The sequence below is a fragment of the Varanus komodoensis genome, unplaced genomic scaffold, assembly GCF_004798865.1.
Source record: "Varanus komodoensis strain SLA01 unplaced genomic scaffold, ASM479886v1 scaffold8, whole genome shotgun sequence".
NCBI classification, from domain to species: domain Eukaryota; kingdom Metazoa; phylum Chordata; class Lepidosauria; order Squamata; family Varanidae; genus Varanus; species Varanus komodoensis.
In genome coordinates, this window is record NW_025336481.1 from 36,908,929 (window position 1) to 36,924,905 (window position 15,977).

Here is a 15,977-nt window from a genome sequence, read left to right on the forward strand (position 1 = left end):
CACAAACCAAAATATAATGTGTGTAAAATGCAAAGAGTAAGTCAATAAATTAACTTGAAACATGCAATACGAATAATGGGTAAGACTGTAGATAAAATTTATCAGCAGTTACTAGAGTGGCCAGACCAATGGCCAGATATCTGGATCATTTAACCATTGGACAGCAGTACCCTCAAGATGGCGTAACTCTTGCAGGGTACCAGGAAACCTCCCAAGGGGCCATTTCATCTTGGTGGACCATACAAGGATCTCCCAGCAAGAGGAAACAGCATGGCTATTGCAAACCATACCAATTTTAATAAGTGTAATGAATCAAGGTACTGTTTGACGACTTCATTGGCATCTGAACTCATGTAAAGTTCACAGAATGCTATTCTGAAATAGCTCAGGATATAAATGGCAAACAGCATGGAGAGCCCTTGGGCAGGACATTTTCAATGGCCCACATCAATGGCAGTGGCACCCGCTGGCCCACCTTCTCACCACAACCATTGTCTGTAGCATGGCAAGAGGCAGGTGAACAAGCAGATTGCAGTGGTGAAAAACAGGAGCAAGTGTCCCTGGGCCCCTACTCAGGTGTGGGCCCTCACAGGTGTCTGAGCATGCCTGCAATGGATACCAGCCCTGATTGCAAATACTGCAGAGGGCACTCATTCAGAAGGGAAGAATTAGGGGTGCAGGAGATGGATGTGGAAGAATGATTGTGTTGCAATGGAAGGTGGATCTGCAGAGTGGCATTTGGGGCTTGACAGTGGGTATTTCTCTTTGGTGGATGGGGTTCAGGCATGGCTACTGGGGTCTGTTCATTGTCCAGCAGCATCCAGCAAGCTAGCACTGGTTACCTATGATGCAGCACCAAGTGGCCAAGGGAGCTGCCGCAGTTGTGCAATCTACACAGCAGGATAGCACATCTAGCCTAGTGCGAAATGTGACTGCTTGTTGTTCCCATCCAGATGTGTGCATTGGCCAGTGTGTGTACTCAGTATGGCACATCTGCAGGTATCTTCAACATATATGTATGTTTCCAAAACTTCTGTTTTAATGCTCATACTTGAGAAACAGATAACTGAAGCACTTCTGAAGTGATTGCATTCCATTTGAGCAGACTGGAATATTTGCTGCTTAATTCTCTCATAAATGTTGTAAGAATAAGGAACAAATTGTGATAATAAAGAACAAAATGGCAGGATATTTTACAGTAATACCTGCCTTTTATGGAAGAGAAGGAGGGGATAAGTTTGTTAAGACTTCATGTCTAATTTCATATTATGACTAAGGATGGATACCATTTTGGATTTTCTCTGTTTCACATTTTTTCCCAAGTGTTATCTCCAGTTCATCCTGAATTTTGCTAATTTTTCTAGTTTTAGGTTTGCCTTCTCATGAATACTGAGATTTGCTTTAAGTTTTGCATGAAAAGTCCTAAGCATTTTTGTATACATTTTTCCTAATACTTGAATTTTTGTGAGTGTTTTTGTTTAATATTGGTCAGTTTTCAAACCATTACGTTTTAAACATATTTTCCTAATATATGAATGTTATGTGCATCCTTGACAGGAAAACTCCACTGAAATATTGAGTGGAGAAGTGTGAACTTTGATGATTAATTGAGTTTTCATTTGCAAATGGTTTGAAACTTCAAAATTAGGTAAACTCATGTTAAAATGCTAACAACAAATTTATCTTCTAGCTTGAATTGCAGCTCATTCCAAGTATACTCCAGCTGTGGGTTGGAGCTCCATTTGGTCATATTCAGAGTAGACCTATTGAAATTTAGTCATGGCTAACCTAATCTCATTGATTCCAATGGGCCTTTTCAAAATATGATTTTATCTGGATCCAGTGCTATATTTGAATCCATAATTCTAATATGTAAATGTTTGCAATATTTATTTAGAATATAGCATTGCTTGTTCAAGTTTTTTAAAAATCATATGAAGTCAAAGATACGTAGCAAAGCAATATGCATTCAGTTTACCTAAACAAAACTATAACCTTTTCAAAAAGTACCTTGCAGCTACACTGATTGACAAAATACATCAATTATAAAATTTACTCACTTTTATAATTAGACTGTGAAGTGAACTTTTGGGCGAAGTTGATTAATTAAAAGGTTACTCCTATTGAGTCACTTTCAGAAATAATGTCTTAGACTTCATCTAATGTAATATGCAGACTATGTTCAATATCTTAACACATTCTATATATATTTATACACATGATACTATTTATTGTATGCAAATTTGCTACAATGTGTGTAAACTGTGATGTGATTATTATTTCTATGACTAACCTATAGGATTATCTATTAAGTTGGATGATGGAGAACTCCCTTGACATGAATGTATATGTCCTTTTAAGGCCATTGATCCCAGTGGAATCAGGGGCAATCTTATGCCCCTACACAGTGGCTGAAGGGCCATAGAATGGTGAAAATGTAAGGGGAATTTCAGTAGCAAATAATCACTTTCCCCATTGCATTGATCACAACAAACAAGCATTGATGTATGCTAGCGCAGCATCATTGGCATTAACACTTGGAAGCCACTGGATAGTCCCGTCCGTGTTGGGGAGGGTTTAACTGAGACCATGTTATACTCACAAGATATTGTGGGATTTGTGTATTACCAGCACCTATTTTGAGCTATGATTGATCACATCCAGGAGAGATCATATGCACTCTATTCCTGCCTTTATATAGGTAATTAGGGTGCCAATTATATTTGTCTTGAAATACCACATCAGTCCCTCTCCAACTGGGCTTCTAACCCATTGCTAGATGCAAGATGACATTAGCTCATGATAGTCATAATTCTAGATGGGAACAGCCCACCTACATTTGGGGGAGGTTGTATACTCAGTGTCCCCAGAGCAATCATTTTTACCGTTAGAAGTGATTTTCTGTAGTTCTTTCCCTACCACCCACAGGCTGACAGAAGAAAAAAACGTCAGCAGGAAGCATAGCTTCCATCTAGTGTATTTTTTTAACAGCCAAAGCAAAAGCCTAGGTGAATTCACCTTTCACATGTACTTAAGTCTTTATTTGCCAGCATATTCATTTGCCACTGTATATGCTATTTGTGGCGGTATCTGTCAGAGCTCTCCCTCTCTAGTGTTTTGGCAGAGCTGTTAAAAAAATTGTTACAAAGCACAGGAGTGGAATTCAACCATGAAGCCCAAATTGTACATTGCTGCAAATCTGGGTTATTGGCATGACAGTACCAAATTTCACACACAAAAGAGCTGCTAATCTGTAATTTAAACAAACAAACAAATAAATAAATGCCAAAAGTCTGCTTACTTTTGCTTCTTTTAACTTGATATTGCACTGGACTGTGCCACTGCCAATCCTGCATACTGTAATTTTTTTCAGGCATTTGGTGACATTAGTGGAATAAATTTTGCACATAACGAAGTGAGCGCAGCTGCTCAGGAGCATGTAAGTGAAATGGATAATGCACTGGGAGCATCTTCAGCGATCAAGCGATGGGGGAAGAAAAAGAATGCAGAGAAGTGGAAAGGTATTGCCCGTGCTATGCGGCTGTGCAAGGGAATGGTTTGAGCAAAAGCCCTTCACCCTCTGCAAGAAAGACACTCCCAGTTTGGACATTTGTTGGCATATGACAAAACATGGAAATGCTTGCTTCCCAAGGAGTGGCAAACTGTCTCTTTTAGGCTGCCATCCTGTACTCATGTACCTGAGCTTCAGTGGGGATTGCCTCCAAGTAGGTAGGCTTGGCAATGGGAGAAAATTGGTGGCGTGGTCCCCACACCTCCCTGTATCATGGCAAGCTACATCACAAGAGGAAGGAGGGGATCATGTCTTCAAAGTCATTTAGGTATTTTCTAATCAGCTGCCTAGAGAGGTGGTGGGCTCTCCCACACTAGAGACGTTCAAAGAGAAACTGGACTGCCATCTGAGTGCGTTGATATAATGTGGTCTCCTGCAACAGCAGGGGGTTGGACCCAAAGGCCCTCATGGCCCCTTCCAACTCTAGCATTCTATGATTCTATTTTCTCTTTCGCTCCACCTTTTTTTCCTCCCACAAGGAAACCAGGTCATCTTGGATGGCTCTCCTTGTTTCCGCTTTATCCTCAGAGCAATTCCCTGAGGCAGTTTAGGCTAAATCTCAGGGATTGGCTGGAGCTTCATAGCCAGTGAGGGCAGATTTAAGCTCTCTGGAGTCCTAGTCCAGGGACAGAACCACTGCATCCCATGGACTTCAGAGCTCCTTCCAAGAAGGCTTGCTGGTCCTTTTGCACAAGCTTCATTTCCTCCACTGCATGCTCCCAATGGCCACTTTCCCACTGAAGACTGAAACCCACGGGCATTCAGTGGTGTGGGTCTAAGAGGTGAGTGGGGCAAATTGGTTTGGAGCCTGAAGCTGCACTCAGACCCTTGGGAGCAGTGGGGCAGCAAGAAGATTAAAGGGGAGAACTTGTTTATTGAATTTCAAAATCTGAAGCTCTCTGGGCAGTGAAAAACAAGCAATAAACACAATAAAACATGATATAAATTAAACACAAAACTAATAATAAAAACAACTCCCAGCTAATCATGTACTGTGTTACGTAAAATGGTTTCATTTACCTTCAGGTAAGCATGTATGGCCTCAATTTGGATTTCTGAGGGGACATCACACCTCTATCTCTTGCTTTTTTCCCAAATCCTCAAGGGGTAGGCTTAAAGGAAGGGGGGGGGATCAACTGGAGTTGAAGGAGGCTTTTTTCATTCTTTGTCTGAACTTTTTTTTGGGGGACGGAGCAGGTAATTTTGGAAAGGCATGGATGGGGGAAGGAATCATTTCTTTGTCAGGGTGCCATGGCCCTAATATGAATAGGAGATCTACATGTTTCATGAATATAAATGAAACTATTGGTCAAGCTCCATTGTACAGGATCAGGCAAACATTCAGTTTGGCTCTGAGACTCTGGATCTGAGTGTCCTTCAGTGATCCACGTGAGATGACCCTGTGGAAGACAGGAACAGAGGAGCAGCCTTGTCCTACAGAACACAGGGCAACTTCTTATCCATTATGGGAAGGAAATCTACTGGAAAACTGGTGTACAAGGGAAGCCTTATGCATGCGAGTTCCACTATGTTCCCTGGGTCTGGATCCCTGGGAATCATGCACATACCTTAGGCGTTGCCATGATTCAGGGTTTCCATGTGTTAGTGCCCAAAGGTGAGACAACTATCTTTGGTAACTGACAGTGTCTCTCGAAGACTTCACACTAGATTTCTTCCTCCAGGCCTATCTGGAGAGAGTGGGGATCAAACTGAGCACCCCCTGCAACAAACATATGGTCTACCAGTGAACCAGAGATCTTTTTTCAGAGTATTAGCTATTCTGGAGAGCCCTTCTGTTGAAAAGCATGTCCTTGCATCTACTCTTGATTCTAAAGTATTTTCCAGTGAGGAAACCCTCATTCCTTTTTGAGGCAAAGTTAGGCTTTGCAGCTGATGTGTGAAGGTGTGAAATAAATGCAGAGGGAAATGTAATGGGTACCTAAACGCGGCACACCTAGAGAGCCACAGCAGACAAAAAGTGTAAATTTTACTAGTTAGCATATTAGAAGGTTTTAAAAAGCAAGAGGGGAAAAAAGAGAAGAAAGAAAGTGCAAAACAGAGCAAAGTTCTAAATGTTCCTTGAGAATCCTTATTGCCTGAACAACTTCATCACATTCCTTTTCTTTTTAGGGGATCGAGTGGTCTCCAATAAGAGCTAACTAATCAAGAAGAGGGCTTATCTATTTTCATTCCTATGAGGACCTGCATCGCAACTAAGCAAGATCCCGTATGATGTACATTCGAGACTGTGTCACACAGATTACTTTGTGCTATGTCAGAACTGGTTAAAATGTCGGTATCGAAGTGGATCCAAGGCTGAACTCACAACTGAGTGCAATTCAGATACGCATTGCTCTGTTCACAGACTGCAACAAGATAATGTATTTGAAGTGCTTTAAGGACCCTGTAATTATAAATGATGAACATGGTCTAAAAGCCCTAATGACTAATATTTTATATTACTGCTAGTTTTATACTGTTGGGATTGAATTGTTGGTTGTTTCTAAGCTAACCACATGTAGCTGTTTAAATTAATACTGTACAACTACAGTGTTCACTTCTTAAATGTTTTAAGTACAGTTTTACCATGGAGTGCATTTTACTGGTCTGGAATTATTAATTATTATTAAATTGTGTTTTGTTCTTTTCAGGCTTGAGAGGGCTTTGCTGTGAAAGGTGTCTTTCAAGGAATAAGTAAATAAGAAATGTCTTTTCAAGGAATAGGTAAATAATAAATCACTGTACATTGATAGCGAAGGCTTTCTTGTTTAGAATTAATTAGCTCTTAGGACTGCAGGATGGACTTTGGACTTATCCCAAGGTTAGCTGCAATGTACTATGGGAGCAGTTAAGACCTCAAATACAACATAATCTGAGTTTTTCCTGCTTGTTCTTGGGAAAGAAATGCTGGGATCATTCTAGACATTGTCAAACACACACTAAGGTGCTTTCTGCGTCATACCAATTGCCACCACTACATGGCTGGTTCTGCCTGGTGCCCGTTAATGCAAGGGCATGCATAATTGGCTCAGGATTTTGGGTGACCAGCCATGGTTTTGAACATCTGCATCTGAATTAGAGGCATGCTGAGTCCCTCCAGAGCTCAGTTCACACCTGCCTCTTGGACTTCTTCTGGTGCTTGTCCCCATCCAAAAAAGAAAAAAAAAAAAGCTATGCCTGGAAGAAGTCTGCGAGCATTCGCAGGACCCCAGTTGCCCCTCCCCCCAGGAACCTTCCCCAGCCACCATTCCCAGTGGCCAACCGCCCCCTGCTGCCCATGCCAGTAGTGGCGGCATGTGGGAAAGGGGGCACCGGGTGCTGTTCCCTGCAGCAGTCATGGTGCTTCTTCCACAGTAGATGGGACTGACTCCTGGCAAGTGTCCCATCAACGCTTGCAAAGCTCTGGGCTACTGCAAAGGGGATAGAAATTCAGGAAGCCCAAACAAGGAGAGCCAGTGGATTTTCCACCCAAAACACATTCCTCAGACACCCCTAATTTGAATGTACAATTTCCATTCATTTAAGAGCATTTTAGTTCTGCATTTGTCACTGCCCTGGATTTTGCTTACATATGGAGCAGGATGCAAATTGTGTAATACGTGAATAAATGATGCTTCACAGCAACAAAGCAAAAGCAAAAAGCATTTGTTGAACTTTTTAGGTTGCTGTGCTTTATTTTGCATTCTTGTATTGTTAAATCGTCCAAAGACTTTAGTAAGGGACAGTCGAGAAATGTTTTAAATAAATAAATAAATAAATAAATAAATAAATAAATAAATAAATAAAACTAACAAACACTGTTTCATTCAAGCAGCTGGAGAAGCTGCGAAGACAGAATAGGGATGGTGGTAATAAAAGAAAGAAGAACATGTACACACATCCCTCATTCCCCTCCTTACCGTCAGGTAAGTATACCCTGAGGCATTTCTCCAAAATTCCCAGCATCCCAGCAGAAGAGGCCAGAACCAGGCTGCCTCTTTAGCACCAGCTAAAGATAGTCTTATTCCAGGAAGCCCTTTCTTGCTGACCAGCCATATTCTTGATGTTATTAAGTCTTTAACTGTTGAAAATGCATGTGTTTTATTATTTTATTCATTGCATAATCTTATCCCATTCGCCCTTCCTGAATCTGTTTGGATGTGGAACAATGCAGAAATACTGTAAATAAATAAATGTGGTATTCCAAAAAAAAAAAAAAAAACCATGCTTGGCAGTTTTCCTCCATAAACATTGTATTTCCATTTCAAAGTTGCAGTGATAAGGAAGATGAGAACTGGGGTCGTTCTAACAGGCCTGCCAGAAGTCCACCCTGTGAAGTCTCCTCCTCCTTCAATTGGCACCATCAGCAGCCATTCTGGCAGGCTGAACTGTGGAACATGGGAATGGAAAACGGCCATGTCACTAGCCCTGCTGTGACTACTTCAATTTTTCCTCTGCCCTCCCCATCTCTTTTCCCTTGTGTGGAGGCATTTTAAATTGTAGGCCTGCAGGCAGAGACCATCTGGTTAAGCTGATAACTCGTAGGCCACTCTGGGAGCCTCATTGTCTGAGCATCAGGATAAAAATACGTTCAGTCAATTTGTATAAAACTGAATTGATTCATGTCTGTGAGCCCAAGAAATTAGTATTTCCTCAGGCCACTTCACCTGTTCATTCCAAGGCTCTGCTAAATTCAGCTGGAGCATGGCTGTTGTTCTTCTCCCACATGATACAACAGGTTTACCACATTGTACGCTACTGTAAGAGCAGGGACCTGGTAATCCAGGATTGTGGGAAAGCGCACAGTGTAATGCAACCAGAGCTGGATACCTGGCAGGTAGACTATGTAGATCTTGCTAGGAGAGTTCAGAAGCTGGATAATAAAGCTGGGATGTACCAGGATCGGAGAGTCTTTGGGAACAGTCTGGTTGTTGTCCAGTGATTCAGGCCTGAGCTGGAACCATATATCACTAGAACAAGTGAGGAGGATCCTTGGTGGTTGTAGGTTCAGTACAATACCAAGACTGTTGCAGCCTCCAGCTTGTGCCATGAGCCAGCCCGTCAAACACAGATCAGGAGATTCTCAGTCCTAGTTAGGGATGAAAGAATCCCTCGTGTTCAGTCTATTTGAGGATTTCATTTCTCAACTGCCACATTCCTTCCAGCTCAGATCCATGTCAGATCGCAAGCCTCCATTTTCCTGCATGAAAATGCATGCACATTTTTCAATTTGCACCTTTCAAATTTCTGGTAAACCACCCAGAGCCAATGGGAATAGGGATATAATAATAATAATAATAATAATAATAATAATAATAATAATAATATCAATGTTCATGCATAATTATATGCATTTCTTAAATGCATGACTTTCTGGTGTATATTTTTGCATTGCAAAGAAAATACAGTTATGTGTACATGTTTCAAATGGGTGCATTCTTTGTGCACTGATTTAAAGTGTACTATAATATTTTGTTCATACCTCATTTTACTGAAACTCAATGAAAATTACAGTGATGTACAAATTTAATCAACAGGATACCTTCTATTCCTTATCAAGTCTTGGGTGGTTATAATTCTTGCATTAAAATACAAATCAAACCCATGTCTTAGTTATTCCTAACTCCAGTATCTATTGCACCTGTCAGCCATGCATAAGCAGGATCTATGAAGGGGCGAAGAACTGCCCAATCATTTAGATGAGAAGGAGTCCAAATTCTTAGCATCCCTATTCTGTAGATACCAGCACCTATAATTACCCTAAATCCAGTTTTAAGAAGAGCTGTGCTTTGTCAGACCAAGGCTTACCCTACCTATTTCCATGACTGATGTATCATTAAAAAAGACTAGCTGTGGATCTGAATGTAGATCCGCTTTTTTCCTAAATGAATCCCAAAGGTTTTCATTGATAAGATACATGCATAGTAAAATTTGGCTCCAAACCTGTACAGATTGTATTCTCCTCTGCTCTTATTAGCAGGCTCATCCATATCACTTAGTTATAGTCCCATAGTAATTGTCTGCCTATGGTGGCATTCCTTTTACAATTTCCTTCTGTATAACTGAATATATGTAGTCATTACTGAAAAGTGTAAATAAGGAGGCCTTTTAGTGGCATAGTTTCCCTAGGTACCCACTGTGCTCTTATTATCTACAACGTACTCCCCCATCTGTAGTTCTAGTCTATTACAGGAGAAAGACATAAGTATGAATTAAAAATTAAAATGCTTGTTGTAGACTGGAGAGAAAGGTCTATTAAAACATATCCAGCAGAAAAACTCCCACTGCACTTAGATGGATTGCAGTGAATACCAGCTAAAGCAAGCAGATGAAAAATTAGAAATTTTCATCATTCCGTTAAATATAGTGCTAAGTGGTATGTGCTAGCATTAAAAGCAAATTACTTACCACTTCACCAATCACAGCATGGGAGCTTTCAATTGGAAACAGTATTTTCAGGAGTGCTACAGCACTGGTTTTATTAAATAAATCATCCAGTAACACTGGGGAAGTAAGTCAGCTGAAGGAGGGGCAGTATGGACAATATGTATGTGGATTCGAATCTCAGGGAGAAGGTTCTGCCTGAAGGGGCTGCCATGCCTGGCCAACAGGCAGAGAAAGGAGCCGGATGGCTGTGTGGGTGAAGAAACTGCAATTGCGGCAGCAGTGGGAAGCGGGGCGAAATACGGCAGCTGTGGCTGGTGGAGAGGAATTGTGATGGGGTGAGGAACTATGGTTGGGGCAGAGAGGAGTCTGCCCGAGTGGTGTCAGTGGTGAAGGGACAGGCTAGTGGATCGCAAGAACAGAGTCTGAGTCAGAGAATATTTCCCAGAAGCTTGTACAGTGTACAGAAGTCATGTGACAGGTATACAGGAGTGGCCTGCTCCAGGGGTGCAACCAAATGTAGACTTCTCCCCTCCAGGAGAAGTTTCCAACCAGATGACCATGCTATCTTCAGAATGTTCCATTCTCTTCTCCCTTCTCTGATTTTTCATTTGCCCCACTTTTGCCATCTGCTAGCATTAAGCATGTTCAGTCCTCATTCCACTGTTTTGGAGCTTCCCCATTTAGGCTTTTCCCTAAAGACTTATTTTCTTCTTTCCCTGAAGATTTATTATCTTTTTTTCCTTATTTGCTGGGGTTGCCCCAGGCCTCTCAGTTTCCCTCTCTTAGTCAGGGATGGTGTTATTTTGGCTTCATAAGGATCACACTCAGAGATAGTAGTTATAAAACAGTGCCTTAAACTATCTTCCATGTTGAGAGGTGGACTTTATTCATTTGGGCGGTGGTAATTTTACATCATTTTTATTGTAACAGCATTTTTTCCTGATGCACCTTGCCTGTTCCTGCCAATCCTGTTTATTACACTAATAGGAAATAATGACACAAGACTGACTTAACTAGACTTAATAGGATCCCTTAAAAGGTTATTCAGTGGGGATGTACACAAACCTGGCTTTTTGTTGAAGAAACATTTGATGCCCCTTCTTTGCATTGTCTTAACTCCCCTCGTACATATGTAGCAGCTTCTTACGTGGAGAGGATGATAGTTTTTTTTTCTATCAATTTTCCACGCAAGTTAGGAAGACAACATAGTGGCTAATATTCTAAAGAAACAAAAGCAAAATGTGTAAAACTAGACACTGTTTTGCTTTGAGATAACAATTCCAATTGAATATTGAAACAAACTTGACAGTAAATGCACATATTTGAAGTTTCACCTAAAGAGAATGTTTTCTATGCAAAACCTTTGAGGTCTGAAGGGAAAAATGAACCCCAGGTGACTCTTCAGGCTCAACCGAAGTACCAGAAAAAAGCACAATCTGCTAAGACTTTCATGAATTTAAACTCAATCCCCTATTACAGAAATGTGAGTTGTGTGTCATTAGGTTGCTACAATGGTAATAGTTGGATTTCCTTTATCGTCTTTATGGGGCTGACGCAGATTCATTTTCTCTCATCTGCAAACTCAGTTGTGCAATTTCAAAACTGACATGGTGCTTATCAGAAGTTAATAATTGGCTTGCACAAACCATTTGTTTGATAACACAGAACTGTTCCATTTGGGTTTCTAGATGCTAATAGGCACAAGTTCTTCTCTGACATTTCATTTTAATGGTTGCACTGTTTTTCCTGTCTCTGCAGTTAAATGTCTGGGTCTTTTGCTTGACTTCAGTTTCTTTCCAAAAGAGCACAATTTTAACTCCTTAGCTGCAGCACACTGTACAGTGCACAGCCTTGCAATTTTTCTGATTCAGGTCTGTTAAATATTCCCAGAAAAAGCACATACACAGAAACCAGGGCCAGCCCTTCCACATAAGTGAGTGAATTAGCTGCTTCAGGCAGAAGATGCTAGAGTGTGATTGGGCACTAACAGCAACTCTTGCACTTATTATTTTGAAGCTACCTGGCCATCCTCTCTGTGGAAGGATAATGCCATTTGCACCATGGAGCTTATCTTGGCCACTCAAAGTAAGCCTGCTGCCCTCAGGTGTGGAGGAGGATCTCCCATAGTCACTCTTGCGGTACAATTCATAGAATCATAGAATGCTGGAATTGGAAGGAACTAGTAAGGTCATCAGGTCCAACCTACTGCTCAGTGCAGGACTCCCAAATGAAAGCATCTGGCTTCCTAGAACTTGAGCCCATTATCCCATGCTTTGCATTCTGGCATGATTGAGAGGAGATCCAGGTCCCCTTCTGTCTGACAAGCTTTCGAGTATTTGAAGTGTTTCATATGTCCTCTCTATCTTGTCTTCTCAAGGCTGAACATACCTAATTCTTTTACTCTCTCTTCACAGGGCTTTGCTTCCAGTCTTCTAATCATCTTGCTGCCCTCGTCTGAACCTTTTCGAGTTTATCTGCATCTTTCTTAAACTGTGATGCCTAGAACTGGACACAGTAAGTTGACTTCCAGTCTGGTCAGTTTCCACACATGGGAGCTGGTGACATCTTGTCTTTGGTGTTCTGTTCAAGCAGAGATTGCGTTCTATCAGACTCACAATCTCACACTGTCATGTGGCCCATTGCCTTTGTCTGCTTGATGCCACTGAGAGTAAGAAATGGTGACTTAAGCAACTCCATGCTTCCTTGCAAAAAGTACCATAATTTATTTATTTATTTATTTATTTATTAAAACATTTTTATGCCGCCCCATTCGCCGAAGCCTCGGGGCGGCTTACAATGTTAAATTTCCCAGCTCCAAAAATCCATTTAATATATAGTCCTCAAATAAAGGACATATCAGATATTAAAGTGATAACAACAGATACTACACTTGATCTTAGCCAAAAGGCCGAGAAGCGATAGTTGAAAAAGAAGTTTTTCCATATTGCTAAAAATGTAAGACAATAATAGTAAGGCATTTTGGCTCAGACTTAGTAGCAACTACAGACAAACACGGTCTTAGCTCCTAGAGAAGTCTGCCAGGCACCTACATTAAATGTCCTCTTGATACTGGGCAAATATCCATTGTGGCGTGGAGGCTAGAGTATTGGACTGGGGACCAGGGGATCCGAATTCTCAACCCCACTCAGCCATGAAACTCACTGTGTGTCTTTGGGCCAATCACTCACTCTCAGGGTTACCGCAGTGAGGATAAATGGAGCTATCTAAGCTACTTTGGGTTCTTCACAAGAGAAAGGATCAGGATACACATGCAATCAGCCCAACCTACCTCACAGGGTTGTTGTTGTGGGTATAAGATGGAGGAGGAGAATGATGTAAGCTGCCTTGTGCCCTTTGTAGGAAAATGGCAGGATATAAATCAGAAAAAAAGAATAATAAGTTTCATGCAGGCTTTAAAGACCTTTTTTTGCTTTATGGTTTTGCACAGTATGTGGAGTTTAGGGATTTTAGTATACTGCCCCAAGAGATAGTGCTATACAGAACTAAAAATGAAATAGAATAAAATAAAAATGGATACCTGATTGAATAATAACAGAAATGGCATTATATCTGATCTAACATCTTTGAATTTCTATTTAAAAGTAGCATGCTTTTTTATTCGTTTGAAAGCTACTACGTCATGTTACTCCATCCAAATGCCATACGGTGCAATCCTATGCATGTTCGGACAAAAGAAAAGTCCTACAACTTTGCAGGATTTTCCCTTTGGCTAAAAACTGTGAGATTTTTCTTTTGTTGAAACATGCATAGCATGGCACTCAAGCCCTCTTTGTGTAACAGTTTTCTGTTTTCTTGCCAGGCAAGACTTTCCCTTTTAAACTACTCACCTTGTTATAAATGTCCGCAAAGCAATTATGAAGAATTCCCTGCTAGCTGCAAGATACTAAACCTGATGGAACAATAATAATTCAGTGCAGTGTGGCATTTTCTGATTTCCAAGTTAATGCATGTAAGGCAGACAAAACATGGTTATGTTGTAATACTGTAGACCAGGCCTGACAGCAATTTATACAGAAAACAGGCAACTGAAATAGGGCAACAGAATAATAGTAGAGAGAGATTAGCAAAGCATGTTCGTCAGGGGACTGTTGTCCTCTCCCTCTATAAGCATAATATTTAATATAATTCTGTTGTTATTTCCTTGCTGAATATTTATTGGCTCCACTTTGGATTCTTCCCACTGGGAAAATATTCTCATAATCCTTTTCCTTTTTGAGATTAATTAACTCTGAGTAAATACTATTCTATATTTACTACCACGCAGTTATACCTGCTTAATTAAGTTCATGTCAAGTGAATTAGTTAAGGCTTCAGTGCTTTATGGCAACCCTTTTTTCACATGATTAGAGAGTCCTACTTCTGCTAAGTGTATTTATGGATAAATAATTCCCATGGTTGTTTTGAGCTGAGACTGAAATTCAGTAACTAACAGTCAAATAACAATGTGGATTAGAATTTCCTTCCTTGAAGGGTGCAGTCAACAGGCTTGCATGCCTGAGGTGCAGTCTTACAGATTGCATCCTTGATGCTTGCAGGCTCCTGAACCTGGAGGCTTAGGAGCATTCAGAGCAGAGCGAGAGAGCTAGTTTGGGAGAACGCGGCCTCTCTGCACTCTCCCACCTCCCACCTGGATATTTTGTTCCGACAAGCTGAGGTGGTTGGGGAAGGAGAAAACCTGGAGCACAGTCAAGACATGTTTCCTGGTGGGTGGTCATCTCCCCTCCTCCTAGACCAGGGGTCAGCAACCTGTGGCTCTGGAGCCGCACGTAGCTCTTGAACCCTTCTGCTGCGGCTCTGTCACTCAAAACATACCGGTACAGCCGCTGATCTGCTCGAAGTTCCTCTCAGGAACGCAGCGCTAGCTAGTTAAGTAAATCAGCTAGTTAAGTAAATCACTACATTCCTCTGCTAAACAAGCTTCCTGCAGGCTCTCATGTTACACGAAACGCTGCTGAAAAGATTCTATTTGTACCAATGTAATCTCCTTCTTCTGAATGTTAAAAGCTGCGCTTGGGACCTGTCACAGTTCACAGCACTTGACTGTTTATCTGCTAATCAGTCACTAAACTCACCTATATCTGCCGATTTACTGAGCTTTTCCCCCCTCCAACCATGGATAAATCCGAAGAAAAGAAAAGTTTCTGAAGAAAACCGGAAGTTTAATGGTACATGGGTGGATTCATTTGCTTTTACTGCTGACGAACTTAGGGGGTTTGCTGTTCAATCCGGCGCCGATTTACTGAGCTTCCCCCCTTTCCAACCATGGATAAATCCAAAGAAAAGAAAAGTTTCTGAAGAGAACCGAACATTCAGTGGTACGTGGGTGGATTCATTTGCTTTTACTGCTGACAAACTTATGAGGTTTGCTGTTTAATGCATGCAGCCCTTTAGCACTGACTTTGACTCTGCAGGAAGCTGTTCTCCTATTCAAAATATATGAAAGAAGTCCTACTAGTTTATAATGCAAGATTAAAAATAACAGTTTTAGTGACTGAACAAGAGCTGCAGCTAAATCATAATGAAGATACAGATCTACTTCTTTGTTTTAAGAAGATTCTTATAAAAATTCCAGCAAGGTTATTACACTGGGAGAGGGATGTTTGTTCAATATTTCACCACGTGATAAAAGGATGAGGGCACACAGAAGCAGACAGCATTTTTGGTTTGCTGCTAGTGGATAATAGAAGTTCGGCTTTTTATTTCATGAATACGAGGAGGACTCAGATAGACATTGAGTATTTTATTTGAAAGTAACTTTCAACCCAGTGTCTTTGTTTTTTTTTTTTTTTTTTGGAGTTCAAAATGTTTTTGTTGCATGCAGAAATAAAAATTTGTTTTCTCTGTAGCAGTTCATTGATTTCATAAATGCAACACACTATTGTTTTTTTTATACATAGCATAAAGGTAAAAAACTATATATGCAGTGTTATCTTCATTTTAGATGTCAAAGGGGTTTTGCGGCTCCCAGTGTTTTCTTTTCTGTGGGAAATGGGTCCAAATGGCTCTTTGAGTGCTAAAG

General features: G+C 40.9%; 1 pseudogene; it reads right to left on the reverse strand.

Annotated features, from left to right (window-relative positions):
- Positions 1-12,690: 12,690 nt before the first annotated feature.
- LOC123036536 lies at positions 12,691-12,857 on the reverse strand (annotated as a pseudogene).
- Between the last annotated feature and the right edge of the window lie 3,120 nt (positions 12,858-15,977).